The sequence below is a fragment of the Mirounga angustirostris genome, unplaced genomic scaffold, assembly GCF_029215605.1.
Source record: "Mirounga angustirostris isolate CCGP_5_RB_7025 unplaced genomic scaffold, mMirAng1.0.hap1 SCAF_5, whole genome shotgun sequence".
Classification (NCBI taxonomy): domain Eukaryota; kingdom Metazoa; phylum Chordata; class Mammalia; order Carnivora; family Phocidae; genus Mirounga; species Mirounga angustirostris.
Genome location: NW_026991713.1, coordinates 94707497 through 94728552, shown reverse-complemented (window position 1 = coordinate 94728552; position 21056 = coordinate 94707497).

The window sequence follows — 21056 nt, the reverse complement described above, 5'->3', positions numbered from 1 at the left end:
ATATCTATTAAAGAATTTGAACCAGAAATTAATAACCTTCCAAAACAGAAAGCACGAGGACCAAATGGTTTCATTGGTGAATCTTACCCAGCATTTGTAAAATTCTCTACACTCTCTTCCAAGAAACAGAAACAGAAGGAACACTTCCTAACCCATTCTATGAGGCCAGCATTACCCTAACACCAAAAACAGAGAAAGACATTACAAATCTTTGTCAGAGTCCGATCCCTTCGAAGGACAAGGAGGCCGCCGAGTAGAGGATCTAGGACAGTCAATCATGTAGGCTGTAGACAGGTGACCACAGTCCAGGAGGATGCAATACCTTCATCCTGCATTAGTTCCCCAGGATATCTGAGCTAAATTTCTTGTCGTCCAATGGGACTAAGGCTTAAAGTCACATTTCACTTACAGAAAACAAAGAAATGTAATCTTTCTTGTAGGATACACTGATTCTAAGAACTGCCCCCTCCCCATCAGCCAGCTCTATCGTGCATCGTGAATGTAATTCTGCCCGCAGATAAGGACCACTTGTTCTAGATACCTTAGTTTGGTATCTTCTTAAGTTTCCATACTCTTTTTCTTTCTTCCTTATGCCTAACTTTTTTATTTTTTACATGGTTTTTTGGGTAATTAATAAAGAAGTAGTACTCACTTTTTAAACTTTGCTGCCACCCTGTGGCTAATTGTCATTATTGTAAATGAAAAGTGGGCATCACAGCGCTTCTGCTCAGCCATCAGAAGAGGGACGAGTGAAGAGGGAGCACATTGAAGAAAAAAAAAATTGCGGAACATCCAAGATGGTCTTTTACCAGAATGCTGAGGGTCTTCGGCGTGAAACTCATAGATGCTATCTGTGTCTCTTATAACATTTGTCCTTTAAAATCTTGTTGGTTTGAGTCTAAGCTTGTTTTAGTAGTCCCCCATTCCTCATCCTCTAACCCAGATGCATAATTACTCTGGGAACGCATTAATTGTTGATCTTGATTTGCCACATAGTGACAGTTATGGCTTTTAATAAGTCCAGGAAAAAAACTGCCTAGGAAGCTGAACCTATCTACAGTTGGCCCCGTGTCTTAAAATTTTTTTTGTAGACTTTTATTTTGGTCTAGAACTTGTCATATTGGTGCATAGCATTCTGGCTTTCCCTAAACTGTAAAAATTAAGGAATACAGTTTTAAGAAGTAAAATATACTCACAGCCTATTTTCCAGGCACATTTTTCATGAGAAGTAAGTACTACTGTAATAATCTCCTTGCCACCTAGCCCCTTTCTATCACTTGTTACCATCCTAAACCAAAACCTCTCATGCCACTAACCTGTTTTTAAGAGATCCCATTGGCTCCCTATTGTAGGATAAAGTGCAGACTCCTATGAAGATGCTTGATAAATCAGTCTCACCTGATCTCTGTAGCTTCAGGTTTTTTCTTTTTTTTTAGATTCTATTTATTTGAGAGAGAGAACGAGAGCACAAGCGGGGGTGGGGGAAGGGCAGAGGGAGAGGGAGAAGCAGGCCCCCCGCTGAGCAGGAAGCCCCATGCAGGGCAGGATCACAGGACCCCAGGATCATGACCTGAGCCAAAGGCATACACTTAACCCACTGAACCACCCAGGCTACCCTGTGGCTTTAGCTTTTATCACTCCCATAAACACTGTCACACCTTCTCAACATTCAACCTGGTCTGACTCCCCTAACACAGACTAAAACTGAAAGCGGCTTCCACTTTCTGTCCTCGGTCTTATATTTCTTTCATTGCAATTAGACAAAAATATCAGAGCGTCAAGGGTCCGAGGCTCGTCAGCAGGATTTCCCTGGTTCTTTCTCACCAAGTACAATGCTAATAGTACTTGGTTATTGACTTGCAATGCTTCTAACTCATTGCATGAAGTTGGGATTCTCCATTGTGACCGTTTGTGGGAGGAGCTCCACAAACCTGGGCTCTAAGCTCCTGTAGCTCTTCTGTGATTAGGGCATCTAACAGAGTGAGAGCACGTGCCTTGTATGAGTGTCTGGGCGCATGGCCAGATCCAGTCTGAGGGTAGAGGTTCTCTGACCCTTTCATTGTGATCATTTATTTTTTAAAGATTTTATTTATTTATTTGACAGAGAAAGACACAGCGAGAGAGAGGGCACAAGCAGGGGGAGTGGGAGAGGGAGAAACAGGCTTCCTTTTGAGCAGGGAGCCTGATGCGGGGCTCGATCCCAGGACCCAGGGATCATGACCTGGGCCAAAGGCAGATGCTTAACGACTGAGTAACCCAGGCGCCCCTCATTATGATCATTTAGAGAAGGAATCTTAGATCCCATGATATCATCCAATCGTAAGTTTATTAGCTCTTTTGGAATACTGAAGGGCTCTTTTCTTTCTGTACTCTAGAAAGGAAATAAGCCAACATAATCTTCAAATAAAAAGGCTTTAAACAAGAGATTTTGTAGATGTTACCTTTCCTCCTTCCCCAGTGTAGTTTGACTTTTTGGGGAAGGTCTATTCCCGTGTCAGCAGCACTGACCAGAGTCTGTCAATCCCATACGCTTCCCTCAAGAGACAATTGCTACCTGGTGATGCCCACAGGTCTCAGAGGTGAACTTGCCTGAGGGTCTCCCCGGAACCCCTAATTTCTGCCTTTCCTGCTTTCCCTGACCCATTTTTCTCACCTGTTCTCTGCTCTCACATACATTGTTCTTCCTTTAAACACATCTCTCTTTCTGCATCCAGCCTCTCACCATCATCTAAAATCTCAAAAGAAGACACGACGGTCCTTTCCCACAGCTCAGTAACAGAGGGAAGTGGTTAAGGTATGGACTCTGATGCTAGAATGCCCGGCTTCAGATTTTGCCTCCTCGTCAGTTGGACCTTGGGAAGCTTCTGAACTTCTCTATACCTCTGTCTCCTCATTTAAAAAATTAAAAAAAATTAACCATACTAGGTACATCAGAGAGTGATTGTGAGGATGGAATTACATAACAAACAAAATGCTGAGAATAGTACCTAGCAGATAGTAGACACTCAGCACTGGCTTTTAAAAAAATTAAGTTAACCCTATATTTTTTTTTCTTCTTCTGCACTTTCTTATCTCCTCAGAACCTTGCTACTGTAGTAACTTATTACTTCTTAAATAACATCAGATTCTCTCTGATGCATGAAATTGATATCCAGAGGTTAGTTTATCCAAAGTCATGCAGATGGTTATTTTAAACTAGAAGTCAAGCGAACTAATTTCTAATTCAGTGAAATTGCCATAAGATTTTTCTGTCTGCCACCTTAACATAATGTATTTATTAATTAACTTTTAGCATTCTGCAATACGGAATTCCCATCTAGTCGGGTCAGTCATGCTGCCTGGCATTAGGTACACTCTATGCCTTTTTAAAAAGTGCTTCCCCCCAGATATACTTTATACTCTTCTTGTCACTAATCTATCCATCAAAAAATTGGGGGGGGAGGTAAAGTTTCTCAAACAGCCATTAGATTACTTTGAATATTCTGAGGTTCTGCAGAATAAAGTGATCTTGGGGTAAATTCGCATTGAATGAAGAAGGAATCAGTGATAGATACTCTCTACAAATATATATTTGTTCACCAAGCTTGTTTAGCTGTGTATTTTAGAGACAAAACAATTCTCGTAGAGTCCTGGTTCTGGGGGCTTCAGCAAAGCCCTGTTTATGGATATGGGCCTCGAGTATTTCGTTGCACTGTGTCTTTGGAGAGAAGAGGGAAGAAAATAGGATGATTTAGTACTTGCTGAAGAGTTAATATAATTCTTTTTTTTTTTATTAATCAAAGTATAATATCCTATTGAAGCAGGAGACTCCTGTCTCATGGAGTTGAAGAATGAATCTTGAGGACAAGGGAGAGTGAGTAAAGCGATGGAGTTTTATTAAGTGAGGATCCAGAAAAAACTCTCAGGAGTGAGAGGGGTCCCGACAGGGCTGTCACTTGGGACTTTTAGGGTTGGTCTTTTATTGAAAGCTAACCAGGGAATTTAATCCTTTTAACATCTCTATTGATAATCACCATTGAGCAAGGATTAGTGATAACACCTTCAATGGCTTACTTCCTTTTTAGGGGCCAGTAATTCTTTGTTAGCCACAGGTTCTAATAAGACCCCAGCTCTGACACCTAGGACAGGATGGTCTGGTTTGTTCCCTTATCTCTGGTTTCCTTACACTTCCGCATTTTTGGAATTTTTGTGAGCCTGATCCCGTGGCCCCCTGCCTATGTCTCCCTATCTAGCCTTGCTTGTCCTTTATCACTATTAGTTTGAGGTGTACATCATAGTGATTTGATGTTTTTTATATTTATTAAATTGTCTCCACAAGGGCGCCTGGGTGGCTCAGTTGGTTAAGCGACTGCCTTCGGCTCAGGTCATGATCCTGGAGTCCCGAGATCGAGTCCCGCATCGGGCTCCCTGCTCGGCAGGGAGTCTGCTTCTCCCTCTGACCCTCCCCCCTCTCGTGTTCTCTGTCTCTCATTCTCTCTCTCAAATAAATAAATAAAATCTTAAAAAAAAAAAAATTGTCTCCACAATAAGTCCATTTACCATCTGTAACCACACGAAGTTGTTATAATATTATTAACTATATTTCCCATGCTGTACATTATATTCTCATGACTTAATTATTTTGTAACTGCAAATTTATCCCTCTTTTTTTTTTTTAAGATTTTATTTATTTATCTGACAGAGAGACACAGCGAGAGAGGGAACACAAGCAGGGGGAGTGGGAGAGGGAGAAGCAGGCTTCCCACGGAGCAGGGAGCCCAACGCGGGGCTCGATCCCAGGACCCTGGGATCATGACCTGAGCCGAAGGCAGACGCTTAACGACTGAGCCACCCAGGCGCCCCCAAATTTATCCCTCTTAATCCCCTTCGTCTACCTCACCTGCCTCATCACCCCTCAATATCTCCTCACTCTGGTAACCAGCAGTTTGTTTCCTGTATGTATCTCTGCGTCGTTTTTGGTTTGTTTTGATTATTCACTTATTTTTTTAGATTCCACATGTAAGTGAAATCATACAGTATTTGTCTTTCTCTGGATGACTTATTTTACTTAACATAATACCTTCTAGGTCCATCCATGTTGTCACTATATGTACATAGTTCTCCACATCCTTACCAACACTTGTTATTTTATTTTATTTTTTGTTACTAGCCAATGTGACATGTGTGAGGTGATATCTCATGGTGGTTTTCATTTGTATTTCCCTGATGATGAGTTATGTTTAGCATCTTTACATGTGTCCATGTGTCTATTGACCATCTGTCTGTCTTCTTTGGAGAAATATCTGTTCAAATTCTCTGCCCATTTTTTTAATTGGGTTGTTTTATTTTGTTTTGTTTTTAATATTAAATTGTTTAAGTTTTTTAAATGTATTTTGAATATTAACCCCTTATCAGATGGATGATTTGCAAATATCATAATATAGGAAATATAGGAAAAGTCCTATTCAGTAGGTTGCCTTTTCATTTTGTTAATGGTTTCCTTCGCTGTGCCAAAGCTTTTTAGTTTGATGATTATTTTATTTGTTTATTTTAGCTTTTGTTGCCTTGGTCTGAGGAGCCTGGTTCAAAAATATATTAGGAAGACTGATGTCAAGGGCATACTGCCTATGTTTTCTTCTAGGAGTTTTATGGTTTCATGGATTATATTCAAGTCTTTAATCCATTTCATTTTTTTAAAAAAGATTTTATTTATTTATTTGAGAAAGGGAGAGAGAGAACACAAGCAGGTGGAGGGGCAGAGGGAGAGGGAGAAGCAGACTCCCTGCTGAGCAGGGAGCCCAAAGCAGGGCTCAATCCCAGGACCCTGAGATCATCATGATCTAAGCTGAAGGCAGACGCTTAAGCAATTAATCCATTTCAATTTATTCTTGTATATGGTGTCAGATAGTAATCCAGTTTCCTTCTTTTGCATGTCACTATCTTGTTTTCCCAACACCATTTATTGAAGACACTGTCTTTTCCCCATTGTATGTTCTTGTCTCCTTTGTCATAGATTAATTGACATGCATTTATGCATGGGTTTATTTCTGGGCTCTCTCTTTTATTCCATTGATCCTCTTTTCATGACAGTACCACATTGTTTTGATCACTCTAGCTTGTAGTATAATTGAAATCAGATAGTGTGATATCTCCAGCTATGTTCTTTTTCCACTTTGCTTTGGCTATTCAGGGTCTTTCATGCTTCAGTACAAATCTGAGGAGTCTTTGTTTTGGTTCTGTGAAAACTGACATTGGTATTTTGATGGGGGATTGCACTGAATTCTGTAGATTGCTTTGGATAGTATAGACATTTTAACAATATTAATTCTTCCAATCCACAAGCACAATGTATCTTTCTATTTATTTGTGTCCTCTTCAGTGTCTTTCATCAGTGTTTTCAGTGTACAGTTCTTTCTTCTCCTCGGTTAAATTTATTCCTAGGTATTTTATTCTTTTTGATGCAGTTGTAAGTGAGATTGTCTTCTTAATTTCTCTTTCTGATAGCTTGTTATTAGTGTATAGAAATGCAACCAATTTCTATTTGTTAACTTCGTATCTTTCTTTTTTTTTCTTTAAAGATTTTATTTATTTAATTGAGAGAGAGAGAGAGCGAGCACAAGTAGTGGAGGCAGTAGGCAGAGGGACAGGGAGAAGCAGACTCCCCGCTACTTTTTGCCTGGTTCCTTGGAAATTCTCAGTTACATCTATCTTCACTGTACAACGTCTCCTCACTCCCAGCTGAGATTCCATTTCTTTTTCCTCAGTGGTATGTTAGCATATTCTCCCATCCGATTGCCCTTCCATACTTCCCAGTCCTTTCCCTTAGGAATTCCTATGTGCTACCTTCTTTTTTTTTTTTTTAAGATTTTATTTATTTGTCAGAGCAAGAGAGAGAGAGAAAGAGAGAGAGCGAGTGAGAGCACAAGCAGGGGGAGAAGCAGAGGGAGAGGGAGAAGCAGACTCCCCACCGAGCAGGGAGCCTGATGCGAGGTTGGATCCCAGGACCTTGGGATCATGACCTGAGCCGAAGGCAGACGCCTAACCAACTGAGCCACCCAGGCTCCCTCTTGTGTGCTACCTTCTTATGTGCCTTCCCTCTTGAACAGATTTCCATGGATTGGTGAGATCAGAGGGTTCAGAACTAGGCTACAAAAGCCAGCACTGTAATGGCATTGTTGAGCGTAACTCGGAACTCCTGAAACAACCATTGTTCTTCTGCTTCTCAGACAGCCAGGTAAGGGCTTGGGTAATACATGTTTCATTGATGAAGATGAAGGCTCGAGCCTGGGCGAGAGTCATGAGCTCAAAGGCTATGAGCCTGTTGGAAGAAGAAGAGTGGGGTGATGAGGCCATTTGTTTCCAGGCAGCACTGTCACATGCACAGGCTTCAGGGGGACCCTGTCAACACTCATGAGAGTCATATGAGGGGTTCGGGGTGCTCAGAGCTAGGGAATCTCTGTTTGTTACCTCATGACACTGTTCACTTTCTGTGGGCTCTATCTGTTCTTTTTTTTTTTTTTAAAGATTTTATTTATTTATTTGAGAGAGAGAATGAGATAGAGAAAGAGAGAGCATGAGACGGGGGAGGGTCAGAGGGAGAAGCACACTCCCCGCCGAGCAGGGAGCCCGACGCGGGACTCGATCCCGGGACTCCAGGATCATGACCTGAGCCGAAGGCAGTCGCTTAACCAACTGAGCCACCCAGGCGCCCTGAATAACATGTTCTTTTTTTTTTTTTTTTTAAAGATTTTATTTATTTATTTGAGACAGAGAGAATGAGATACAGAGAGCATGAGAGGGAGAAGCAGACTCCCCGCCGAGCAGGGAGCCCGATGCGGGACTCGATCCCGGGAGTCCAGGATCATGACCTGAGCCGAAGGCAGTCGCTTAACCGACTGAGCCACCCAGGCGTCCCGGGCTCTATCTGTTCTTAACCTACTACCAAGTGGTTTCAAGTGGTCCTTACTTCCTTGCTCACCTTCTCATTGCTTCAAGGATTCAGGCTCCATCTTCCTTAATCAGGTGGTTGATTAAGACATTTGTGCTCTCAGAACAGGTTTTCTCCCTTTCACTGATTTTCTGTCGGAGAAGAGAAAACCCTTCTTCTCTGTGGCTCCTGCTATATGGACTAACCTCTTGGCAAGGTTTTCTGCCTTAAAAAGTTAAGTACTTTTGGGGCGCCTGGGTGGCTCAGTCGGTGAAGCATCTGCCTTTGGCTCACGTCATGATCTCAGGGTCCTGGGATTGAGCCCCTCTTTGGGCTCCCTGCTCAGAGCCCTGCTCAGCGGGGAGTCTGCTTCTCCCTCTCCCTCTACTCACTCTCCCCCCACCACTCATGCTCTCTCTCTCAAATAAATAAATAAAATCTTAAAAAAAAAGTTAGGTACTTTCTTCCCACACCGTCCCCTCTCCTTCCACCAATCTCCTTTTTCTTTATTGCTTCTTATTTGCCTGTGTGTTTTGCCTCAGAGGAACAGTGTTATTTAATATAAGGTAGTGTGAAGGATGGCTGCAGCTTTTCTAGTTCCAGTTTCTATCATCTCTGGATGCTGGAAAATAAAGTGGCCATATTTTTTCTTATGATGGGTCTTAGACATGGAGAAAGAACAGGTTACAGGGACGCCTGGGTGGCTCAGTTGTAAAGCGTCTGCCTTCAGCTCAGGTCATGATCCCAGGGTCCTGGGATCAAGCCCCGCATCGGGCTCCCTGCTCGGCGGGAAGCCTGCTTCTCCCTCTCCCGCTCCCCCTGCTTGTGTTCCCTCTCTCGCTGTCTCTCTCTCTCTGTCAAATAAATAAAATCTTAAAAAAGAAAGAAAGAAAGAACAGGTTACTGTGTTGAATCAAAAATGCATTTGGGAGTCAAGGTAGACAAACCTTGAGATAAGTCTCAGCCTTGCCACTTATTATTTGTGCAATCTAGAGACATTTATTTAACAACACTAGGTATAAGCTTCTAACTCTCCAAAATGAGGTTCACAATATTTAATTTGTAGGGTTTCCATGAGGAATACGAGTGGCAATGCTTGTACAAAGTCTGGCCCACAGGGCCCCCTTCTTATCAAGTGATGCCTTGCTTCTTACCATGTTGGTCCCCAAAGGTGCTATAGGAACCATCTCTGTGTTTGCAGTTCAGCTGCCTCTGATAACCTGGAATGCAAGGTTTCAGATGGCCCATGAAGTAGCAGTGACATATCCAAGAATGAGAGGATTCACAAATGTGCAAGCTGAGGCCAGAGAAGCCAGAGACCGAGGACATGCCCAAGCCTCTCAGGCACACAGGACCTACCAATAGCCATGTTCTTTTTGTCCAGTGAATGTTAAGCCTAATTGTGGAAAGAACATTTATGATGATGAAGTGAAGTTTCTGTCCCTTACTCACCAGCATTGAGATAGCCAATGGCCTTGGACTTGATCCCCAGAGTCAGCTGTTGGGTTTCATCCAGATATTTCAATACATAGATATTAGGAGCAAACAGGATTGTGTTCTGTTCTCCACAGCCATAGGGCATCTGGAGAAGATTTTCTGTGTTTTTTTTATGGTGGAACCTAGAATGTCACCTGGAAATGAAAGATGAAAAGTCAGGACAACTATCACTGGCCAATATCATCAAGAACAAGTGAAATTCATCTTTATTTTATTTTATTTATTTATTTATTTATTTTAAAAGATTTTATTTATTTATTCATGAGAGACAGAGAGACAGAGGCAGAGTGAGAAGCAGGCTCCCCGCGGAGCAGGGAGCCCGATGCGAGACTCGATCCCAGGACCCTGGGATCATGACCTGAGCCGAAGGCAAATGCTTAACCGACTGAGCCACCCAGGCGTCCCTATTTTATTTTTTTAAAAGAAGTTTATTTATTTATTTATTTATTTGAGAGAGAGAGAGCACAAGTGGAGGGAGGAGCAGAGGGAGAGAACAGCAGACTCCTCACTGAGTGTGGAGCCCAATGCAGGGTGTGATCTCACTACTGAGATCATGACCTGAGCCAAAATCAAGAGTCTGATGCTTAACTGACTGAGCCAAGGTGCCCCCAAAACAAAAAAAAGAAATAGGTACAAAATATATCTAGCTCTGGGGAGCCTGGGTGGCTCGGTTGGTTAAGTGACGGACTCTTGATTTCAGTTCAGGTCATGATCTTAGGGTCCTGGGATGGAGACTGACCTTGACTCTGCTCAGTGCAGAGTCTGCTTAGGATTCTCTCTCTCCCTCTCTTTTTGTCCCTCCCCCTGCTTGCACTCTCTCTCTCAAATAAATAAATAAAATCTTAAAAAAAGTACAAAACAAACAAACAAAAATCCCCAGAATATATCTAGCTCAATTTTCAGCTAATGGGAAAGTAGTTAAAAGGCAATTGGAAAAACAAAACACAGAGTCTCTTTTAATGCAGAGGCTTGTCATATGCTGTGAAATATACTTAGTTCATGTATTATTCTTATTAATTCTTTTTTACCCAAAGGTTATAGATAGTCAATTTTGCTACCATTTTCTGGACTCGGTGTGGCTATCAAAGAAGTCAGGCTTACTCACCTCAACTAGTAAAAGTTTGACAGCTGAATCTTTCCTCCCAATTTTAAGAACCGTAAGCACCGGGCGCCTGGGTGGCTCAGTTGGTTAAGCGACTGCCTTCAGCTCAGGTCATGATCCCAGAGTCCTGGGATCCAGCCCCACATCGGGCTCCCTGTTCAGCGGGAAGCCTGCTTCTCCCTCTCCCACTCCCCCTGCTTGTGTTCCCTCTCTCGCTATGTCTCTCTCTGTCAAATAAATAAATAAAATCTTAAAAAAAAAAAAAAAAAGAACCGTAAGCACCTCAGCACCCCAGAGCTCTGAGGACTATAGTGTTTCTGCGCTCACGAAGAAATTCACATTCCCTGAAACAAAGGGCCTATAGATCTGACCTTGGATGTCCCAGGGACTGGATACTCTCTAAATAAATCCTCAAGATCTGCAAGGTGTCCTATGTTCTGTGAGCAATTCAAAGATTTGCTCCTTATTTAAGGAGTTGGCAAGGACAGGGACAGAAACAGCATCAACTGGAGTCGTCTGCTTGTGAGACTCAAAGAGGAGAACCTAATTTAAGGAACCTTTATTTTTTTTAAAAGATTTTATTTATTTATTTGATAGAGAGAGACACAGCGAGAGAGGGAACACAAGCAGGGGGAGTGGGAGAGAGAGAAGCAGGCTTCCTGCCGAGTAGGGAGCCTGATGCGGGGCTTGAACTCAGGACCCTGGGATCATGACCCAAGCTGAAGGCAGACGCTTAACGACTGAGCCACCCAGGCGCCCCTTAAGGAACCTTTATATATCATCAGCTTTGAGTAGAGAGGGTCCCTTCAGAGAATTTTCACTCATCCAGTGATTTGGAGTTATCAACCAGAACACAGTTCGCCTCCCATTTGCACAGAATCTTGGTCTTCCTCTACTGGGGTAGCCATGAAGTCAGGAGAGTCTTCCAGCTGCGCACTCACCTATAACCTTACATGAGCCCCACAGACACAAGAGATGAGTTTACAAGGGCAGCAAGTTGATGTATGGCATGGGGCAAGTGAAAGAGCCCAGAGTGAATTTGGGTGTTAAAAAGGGACTAGGAGAAGGGCATCTGGGTGGCTCAGTCAGTTGTTAAGCATCTGCCTCAGTCGGTTAAGCATCTGCCTTTGGCTCAGGTCATGAGCACAGTCCTGGGATTGAGCCCCACATGGAGCTTCGAATAAAGCCCTGCATCAGGGTCCCTGCTCAGTGGGGAGCCTGCTTCTCCCCGCCATGCTCTCTCTCCTCTTGTGCTCTCTCTCTCTCTCACTCACTCTTTTTCTCAGATAAATAAAATCTTTATTTTAAAAAATTTTTAATTTTATTTTTAAAGATTATTTGTTTATTTATTTGACAGAGAGAGAGAGACAGCGAGAGAGGGAACACAAGCGGCAGGAGTGGGAGAGGGAGAAGCAGGCTTCTTGCTGAGCAGGGAACCCGACGCAGGGCTCGATCTCAGGACCCCGGGATCATGACCTGAGCCGAAGGCAGACGCTCAACGACTGAGCCACCTAGGCGCCCCTAAATAAAATCTTTAAAAAAAAGGGACTAGGAGAAGCACTTTTGGAAAGCATGGGGTTAAAAATGACATAAGCTGAGATTATTTATATAGAAAGTTGTATAAAATTCAAACAGAACATATATATATAAATATATAAGTATATATAAAAATATATAAGTATGTATATACTTATATAAGTGTATATATATACACATAGAAATTTTATATATGTGTATTTATTTATTTAGTTTTTGTACCAGTAGGGGAGGATAGGAAAGTCAACAACAGCATGTTGTCCTGAGCAAATTTATCTACTGGCTTAGATTCATGATAATTCTCCTAGCTTACTCTGTGGCTATAGTCCAGTGGAGTTCCTTCCTTCATTTTTTTATCCACATACTCAGCCATTCATTCATTTAAAAATATACATGAAAAGTTTTATGCATATAAGGCACTTCTAGGATATAAGAGCCACTTATATAATCCTCAAGAAATTTTTGTGACAGGCCATGTACAATGCCCAAAAAGAAGAATTATGTTACATATCCTTAAATGTGATGCATTAGAAGAAAGGCACAAAGAAAGTGTCATGGGAATTTAGAGGAAGACTTAGAAAATCCAGATAATGAGATTGAACAGTACTGACTTTCATGCCGTCTTAAGGCACTCAGTCTAGGTTATGATAAAATATTTTTATAAACTTCAGAAATGAAAGAACATTGGGATCTGGGGTTTGTAAGCTATAGTTTCACAGTCAGTGTCTTACATATTTTTGAGAAAAAAAATTGCTAGTTTTGTCCCTTATTACTTAGAACTTGATAGTTATCAATATGGTACTATAGGTCATTGGAATTAGGGGATAGTTCATCGATCTGGAAGAAGTGTTATGGGCCAACATAATCTTTTGTTCATGCTTAATTTAGAAAGCTCCTTACCTGGGTGCATTTGGGAAGGTAGTGTAACACAGTGTAAAGGATCACAGAGTAGGGCATTGTGACCTCCAGAAAGAGGGGCTGAAAGGCCTGGAGAGAGGCAGTGGGAGAGAGACCAAGTCCACTGTCACTGGACAGGCAGAAGGCCCCTGCCTTCCGCCCAGTGGTGGTATCAGGGACTGTTACTCCCACTTCAGCCACCCTTGATGAGCTGGTGAGGATAGAGATGTGAAGAAAACAGAAAGTGAGCAAGTGCTTTGGTTATTTTTAGGATGGTAACTGATCAGCATGACTCAATGCCATACTTCTGAGTCCTCTTGAAAGAATTATAGAAATTAGCAGTGTAATCAGGGCCCACAATGGAAAAATAAAAGGCATTTCAATGGTTCTATTTCACTAACAATGGCCATGCCTCCCACACCACCTCAAAGTCTGTGCTACCATTACAAATCTGACTAAGGGTTTGAAAATGTCATTGAACTTCCCTCTCTAAAACACCATCTGAAAATTTTATAAATTGTAATTCTAAAAATGATTTATTCCATGTAGGATTGCTTCAAGTTTCTGTTCAATACCATGTCCTTGAATGGTGTTAAACATTAGAAAGCTAGATTATAAATAGTTATCATGTTCATTTTCTAGGAAGTGCCAGGAGTGCAAATATGTCATTAATTGATGAGTTGATGTAATTAGACCAGAGTTTTATAAATTAGCCTACTCTTGTCGTGAAATGACAGAAATTAATTAGAGAAATAGCTGGAAATAATGAAATCATGTTTTCACATCTCAAGCAAATGGTAAAAATGCAAGTTACTCACTTTACCACTACCAGTCCCAGATCCAAGTTTCAGGGAAATAGTTTCTTATAGTCTCAGCAAATGGCTCTATGTGGAGATTTTCAATCATCTCATTATAATCCACATGAGGAAGTGCCACTATGAATATTACAATGGAAGAAAATGAGTAATGTGGCTAAATACTTAGTTTTCCTGTTAAAATTAAAATGTTAAAAACAATTGCCCTGGAAACAATGTGTTGAGCCTCTCCTTTTCTGGATGGGTAGTTCTTTGGTGAAAGTAGAAATGATAAAGTCCTGAAGACAGCATAACCTAGTGTAGGTGGAACTGGAAGGAAAGATGTATATTTTTGGGGGGGAGGGTATTTGAGGAGAACTTCCAAAAAGAGAACAGAACTTTCGCCTCAGAGGGAAACAAGAATGATGGTATGTATTGGCCCTGTAGGCCAGATACCATGTGGCTGTCATAAGAATCATTTGAATAACTAATTAGCAGAGCTGAACAGTGCCAACATTATTAGTAGTCTTGCAATGTTTTTCTTTCTATAGATCCATAGAATCAAACCCAGTGTTTTGACTTACATGTTTTTAATTTGTAGAAAGGCCAAAAAAGGGGAAAATATAAACCCCTGAACCAAAAAGAGACAAAAAGGTAAAGTTTGCGCTTCAAGTTGGTGAATACTTTTAAGTCCATGTTCTGAAAAGAAAATAAATACCAAATAAAACGTAAATATTTAAAAATTATATTAAAACCCCACTTTGTGTAAAAGTTATAGTATCTAATCCACAACATTATAACTACATAACCAAGGAGAGTTACAGAATAGTTGACGCAGCAATGGAATAATAGTATTTTACTCTTTGAAGACTCTTTGAATATTGTTCCTCATACTCTTCAGCATAGCAAAGTTGAGTATTGTAAAGGGAGTGCCATTGAGTATGTTTAAAGAAGCATAGGGGCGCGGAAGTGGCTTAGTCAGGTAAGTGTCTGCCTTCAGCTCACGTCATGATCCAGGAGTCTGGGAATCGAGCCCATGTCAGGCTTCCTGCTCAATGGGAGTCTGCTTTTCCCTCTGACCCTTCCTCCTCTCATGCTCTCTCTCTCTCAAATAAATGACTAAAATCTTTAAAAAAAGAGAAGCACATAACTTATTTATTTATTATTAACTAATGAATTAATTTTCATTTTTTTCCTTAAGTGCTCCAGGCCCAGATTGGAGCCCAATGTGGGACTTGAACTCATGACCCTGAGATCAAGACCTGACCTGAAATCAAGAGTCAGATGCTCAACTGACTGAGTCACCCAGGCACCCTATTTATTTATTTATTTATTTATTTATTTGAGAGAGAGCATGCATAAGTGGTGGGGAGGGGACAGAGGGAAAGGGAGAAGCAGACTTGCCTCTGAGCAGGGAGCCTGAAGCACGGCTCCATCCCAGGACCCTGAGATCATGATCTAAGCTGAAGGCAGACGCTTAACCAACTGAGCCACCCAGTTGCCCCTGGTGCCTAAATCTTTTTATGTGTCTTGTCAAGGGGATGAGATCGTGTGCTTTTATATTTCTAAAGGTGGGGAACTCACTGCTGCCTAAGAGGATTCATTTCATCATTGTAAAGTCTCTGTCTATCAGAATGAATCCAACTTGTTTCTTCATACCACCAAGTTATGCAATGGATATCTGAGCAGTGGTGAAAGTAGAGCTATAATTGTAATGAGGAAAAGAAAGAAGAAAAAATAATGCCATGAAGAGAAAGTTCTAAAGGAGAGAGGAGAGATGCCTCAGGTATTTATACAAATTTTCACGGTGCTGTAATGAGAAATCATCCAAAATATTCTCAGTTTGGGGCACATGGGTGGTGGAGTTGGCTGAGAGTCCAACTCTTGATTTTAGCTCAGGTCATGATCTCAGGGTGGTGAGATATAGCCCCTCATTGGAGTCTGCTTGAGTTTCTCACCCTCTGCCCTTCCCTTTGCTCTCTCTCTCAAATAAATAAATCAATCTTTAAAAAAATCCACACAAAATATTCTCAGTGTTTGAGAGCATTTTAATGTGTAGAAAAAGAAACAAAATTTAACTCACATTCCACATACACATTCACTTCTTCATCCAGTTTAGTGGTTACCTTTGGAACCTTTACTTGCACGTCAAATTTGGGAAGCACAGTTGAGGAGATAAGAGAAATGTGGCAGGTTGGCAATTATCTTTGTGGTTGCCTAAATGATAAATGCCTAAGTGCTCTGAAATGGTGACTTTCCTTATAAAGAACTTCACAATCTTTTTTTTTTTTTTTAAGATTTTATTTATTTATTTGACAGAGAGAGAGACAGCGAGAGAGGGAACATAAGCAGGGGGAGTGGGAGAGGGAGAAGCAGGCTTCCCGCAGAGCAGGGAGCCTGATGTAGGGCTCGATCCCAGGACTCTGGGATCATGACCTGAGCTGAAGGCAGACACTTAACCGACTGAGCCACCCAGGTGCCCCAAGAACTTCACAATCTTAAGATAATACCAATAGAACTATAAAATTGAGTGGTCATAGATCATATTAGTCCTGGCAAAGGAAAGAAGCTTCCATTGAAATAAGAAAAAAAAACAACAACAACAACAGCAAACTTCCAAATTGGGGAAAATAACTTGCTTTTGAAAAATCACAAAACTTTTATGAAGTTCTGTGTTCATAGGTGATGGTCCTGGTAGAATCAGATGAAGCCTAGCCTCACCCATGGGAATTGAAAGTATTCAAGTGGATTCATACTCCAGTAAGCAGAAGGTTATCATCTCCATTTTCCCTTCCCAAACTTCCAAACTCATACCACATTCTTCCACGGTGAAGGAGTGCTCTGTCTTCCTGATTGTTTTAGAATCACTACCTTGTGGGAGCCCCTAAAGGGCTCTGATGACAAGCTGAAGGACAATTGTTTTAGACCATTCTCTAACTTGATTTTCTGCCATTGCCTAATTTGTTTCATTCCAGGGTCCTAAATATATGAAACAGGTTGTAATTTATCAAATAAAGAATTAGAGGCAGTAATACATTTAGGAAGACTGCTGTATTAGTCATAGGTCATTTGGGAAATTTCTAGTATTCTTCCTTGGGAAGAGAAATAGAAACATAGTGGGGTATAGTGTCCTAGTTCTCTGGATCATGGGAGAATTTTAAAGACTTTTTAAATTTATTTATTTTTTGAGAGAGAGAAAAGGTGTGGGCAGAGGGAGAAAGAATCTTGAGCAGGCTGTATGCTCAGCGAGGAGCCCTATGCTGGGCTTGATCTCACAACCCTGAAACCATGACCTGAGCCGAAATCAACTCTTCAAGTGGGTGAAAATTTTTGTCCACAGAGACAACTTGAATGTAACCGGAAAAGAGAAATTTTTCTATGAGATCTTTTGGGTAACATGTGAAGGACATCTAATTTCTAAAGTTACCCACTATGGAGTTTTATACTGTATTGTCCTGGTACTTTGATTTGTTTGTCTGTTTTGACAAAGACAAGACTTTCTGTGTTCTTTACCAGCAGTATGATCTTTGTCCTGAATTCATGTGTTGGTCTTTTTATCTGGACAGAGAGGAATACTACATTCTCAAAAGATGAGGATCTTGGGAGCTGAGAACAAGAAAGAACATGAGAGCCTTCATAACCTCTCTCTGGAGGCCTTTATTTCTTACCTTCTCCTTCAAGAAGGTAGGTAGGAGACATTAATTATTACTGAAACTTAAGGTGGAGGAGAATAATTCAGAAAGAGGGTAACAAATAAAACCCAAATTTCCATGTGACTCAACAGTAGCAATTAAAATATAGTCAGCTTCATGGAGTAAATATTATAATGTAAATTAAAAAGTAAATCCAACTCTGAAAACTATGGGAAAGGGAAAAATTAATATTGTGATGATGATAGGAGGTGTGTCTTGAGGGTGGGTTGCCCCAAGAAGAACCTGGAAATTTCTTTAGGGTATCAATTATACGTAGAAGGTGGGGACCCTTGTTAGTTCCCGTATTATTTCAAAGCTTGTACCTTACTATTAGAAATACCCCAAAGTGTCTAACTTATTCTTTCCCTGGCTCGTAGGACTTTTGCGGGAATTAAATAGCAAATTTGCATGTCTATAAGTAATGCCTCTCCTCATTTTGGGGTGGGAAATATATACTTTGTTCCTTTGTTGGGGTAAACTTTCTTTTTAGGTTTCTTTCTCTCTCTCTTTTTTAAAGATTTTATTTATTTGAGAGAGAGAGAGAGAACTCAAGTGCACAAACAGGGGGAGGGGCAGAGGGAGAAGGAGAAGCAGACTCCCCACTGAGCAGGGAGCCCAATGCAATGCAGGGTGTGATGCAGGCTCAATGCGGGGCTCGATGCGGGGCTCGATGCGGGGCTCGATCCCAGGACCCTGGGATCATGACCTGAGCCGAAGGCAGATGATTAACCGACTGAGCCACCCAGGCGCCCCTAGGTTTCTCTCTGAAGTTACTAATGTCCTTTTAAATTAATTCCCTGTTATGGAAAACCAATCTCTGACCATTAGAATTACATTAAAAAGGAAGAAAACAAACAAAACGGGGATAGAAGCTAGTACGGTGAAGGAAACACAGTGGAATAAGTCCTTGTCAGCTACAAGGTCATTAAAGAGGCTCCTTTTCTGGGCGCCTGGGTGGCTCAGTCATTAAGCGTCTGCCTTCGGCTCAGGTCATGATCCCAGGGTCCTGGGATTGAGCCCCACATCGGGCTCCCTGCTCCGCGGGAACCTGCTTCTCCCTCTCCCACTCCCCCTGTGTGTGTTCCCTCTCTCCCTGTGTCTCTCTCTGTCAAATAAATAAATAAAATCTTAAAAAAAAAAAAAAAAAAAGGCTCCTATTTCCCTTGACAGATTCTAAGGAATTTGAGACAACTTTTCTCAGGGATCTCAGTTGTGGAGTTAGGAGGGGACCAGCACCATATACAGCCTAGAAAGGACAGTGTTCAAGTCAGTAGAAGATATCATTAGGGTACCTGAGTGACTCAGTCGATTAAGCCTCCAACTCTTGTTTTCCGTTCAGGTGATGATCTTGGGATTGTGAGACTGAGCCATGTCGGGTTCTGTGCTGGGTGTGGAACCTGCTTAAGGTTCTCTCTCTCCTTCTCCCTCTGTACGCCCCCGCTAAAATAAATAAATAAATAAATAAATAAATAAATAAATAAATAAATAAATAAATAAATGTTAAAGAAAGATATCATCATCCATGATAATAGTTTTATCACAGTAATTATTAGCACCCTACTTCTACACCCAGAGAAGGCAGGTTGACAACAGATTATGGCTGAATGGCAAGAAAAGTATTTTCTCTTTTTGTTGATAATGATAGCACTTTAGCCTAGGCAGTCGCATCTCAGTCAAGGTTCTAAAGATGTGATAATGTTATGTGCTTGCTTCAGTTCCTGAATTTACTGTTTTAAGGGAAAAAAATGAGAGAATTAATTATTTATTACATAAAAGTATTGAATTTGGAGTATTCTCAATTGTCATATTTAATTTTTTTTTTTTTAAGATTTTTTTATTTATTTGACAGAGAGAGACACAGTGAGAGAGGGAACACAAGCGGGGGGAGTAGGAGAGGGAGAAGCAGGCTCCCCATGGAGCAGGGAGCCCGATGCAGGGCTTGATCCCAGGACCCTGGGATCATGACCTGAGTGGGAGGCAGATGCTTAACGACTGAGCTGCCCAGGGACCCCGCCATATTTAATTCTTGAAAAATAACCAGGTGCCCTCTTTTTTGTTTTCAGTTTCTCCACATCTCTAGATTCATACCAGTAAGTGTGGAATCCAGAACTGCATAATTGACCCAAGTCACAACTGTGAAATAGGCAAAGCTTGTCTTCAGTGATGGCTCACCTCTCCCTTCTTGGTATCTGAGGGGTTTTTGCCCCGAAGTCCACCCCATTACTGCTATTTCTTGAGTATTTTATTTATTTATTTATATTTATTTATTTATTTATTTATTTAAAGATTATATTTATTTATTTATTTGAGAGAGAGAGAATGAGAGAGAGAGAACACCTGAGAGGGGATAGGGTCAGAGGACGAAGCAGACTCCCCGCCGAGCAGGGAGCCCAATGTGGGACTCGATCCCGGGACTCCAGGATCATGACCTGAGCCGAAGGCAGTCGCTTAACCAACTGAGCCACCCAGGCGCCCTAAGTATTTGTGTTTTAGACCATCGCATTTAATTGGCTTCAACACAAAGGAATGGCTCTGTAACATTATTGGAACTTTATGTCTCAGTGACTGTTGGGGGAGGTCAGCAGAAGGACTTGACAACACCACCCCCGCCATTGACCCATGAGCTCAACTCTGGCGGTTGGGAGCTCTGTCCCTCTTGCCCTGTCCTTGGAATATACGTTCTGCTCGCCCCTCCCTGCTCCCAGAGGCTGATCCAAGGACATAGCCTTGAGATAGTGATGTGGTGCTGAGACTCTCTGGACCACACAAAGTGAACCTGGGTAAGGTCCCTACATAAACTTGTAAGATTTGGCGGGCAGGTGCCGAGGTCTACTCTTCCTGCGGCTGCCCAAGACGAGCCTTGTGTGTAAGTTCCCTTGTTTATTAAACCTGCCACCTGCCAATTTGGAATGGTCTGCCTCTTTCTTAGGTCTCTCTCTGCCCTCTGAGTATGGGGGTCAGTTTCAGATTTCACCCAGGGAGATCCCAAGAGGGTTTTGAACCAACGATTGGTCAGCCAGCCAGCCAGGAGACTGGAGAAATGGGCCTTAGAGGGAGAGGCATCTGGCGGGGGCTGGGGTGGGGTGGGATCCCACATTGGCCCTTGGCATCTATGTGGGGAGGGGTGGCCCCTACGTCAGATGCTCGTGGACCACTGTGTGAGTATGGGGCGCCCTGAATATGCTTGCGGCTTTGATGTGCTTGTTTGAGAACTGCCCACAGTGCACTGCGGCAAAGGGGATCCCTGGGAAAGTGAGGAGAAGGGACAGGAGGTGTCATGGGGATTGACCAGGAAATGGATAAAACGTCCCATGGCTTCCACCTCCTAACACGAAGGAGAGCAAAAGCACAGCAACAACACCCCCAGCTAGCGGGGAGCCCCCAAGTTAGGAAATGCTCATGATGAGAGAATATATGCTCACTGAGCTTACTGAATAGCTGCCAACTTCCCACAAAAGGCCCGGGAAAGTCTCCAGGTGTGGTTCGTGCCACTGCAGGATACAGGAGCCATGGCGTTTCTCTGACTGGGCAGGAGGCAGAGAAAATGAGCAACATCGCACACACTCAGAACTGCATGGTCCCCGGCAACTGCATGGTCCTGGGGGCATCCAGGCACTCCCATATAGATTGGA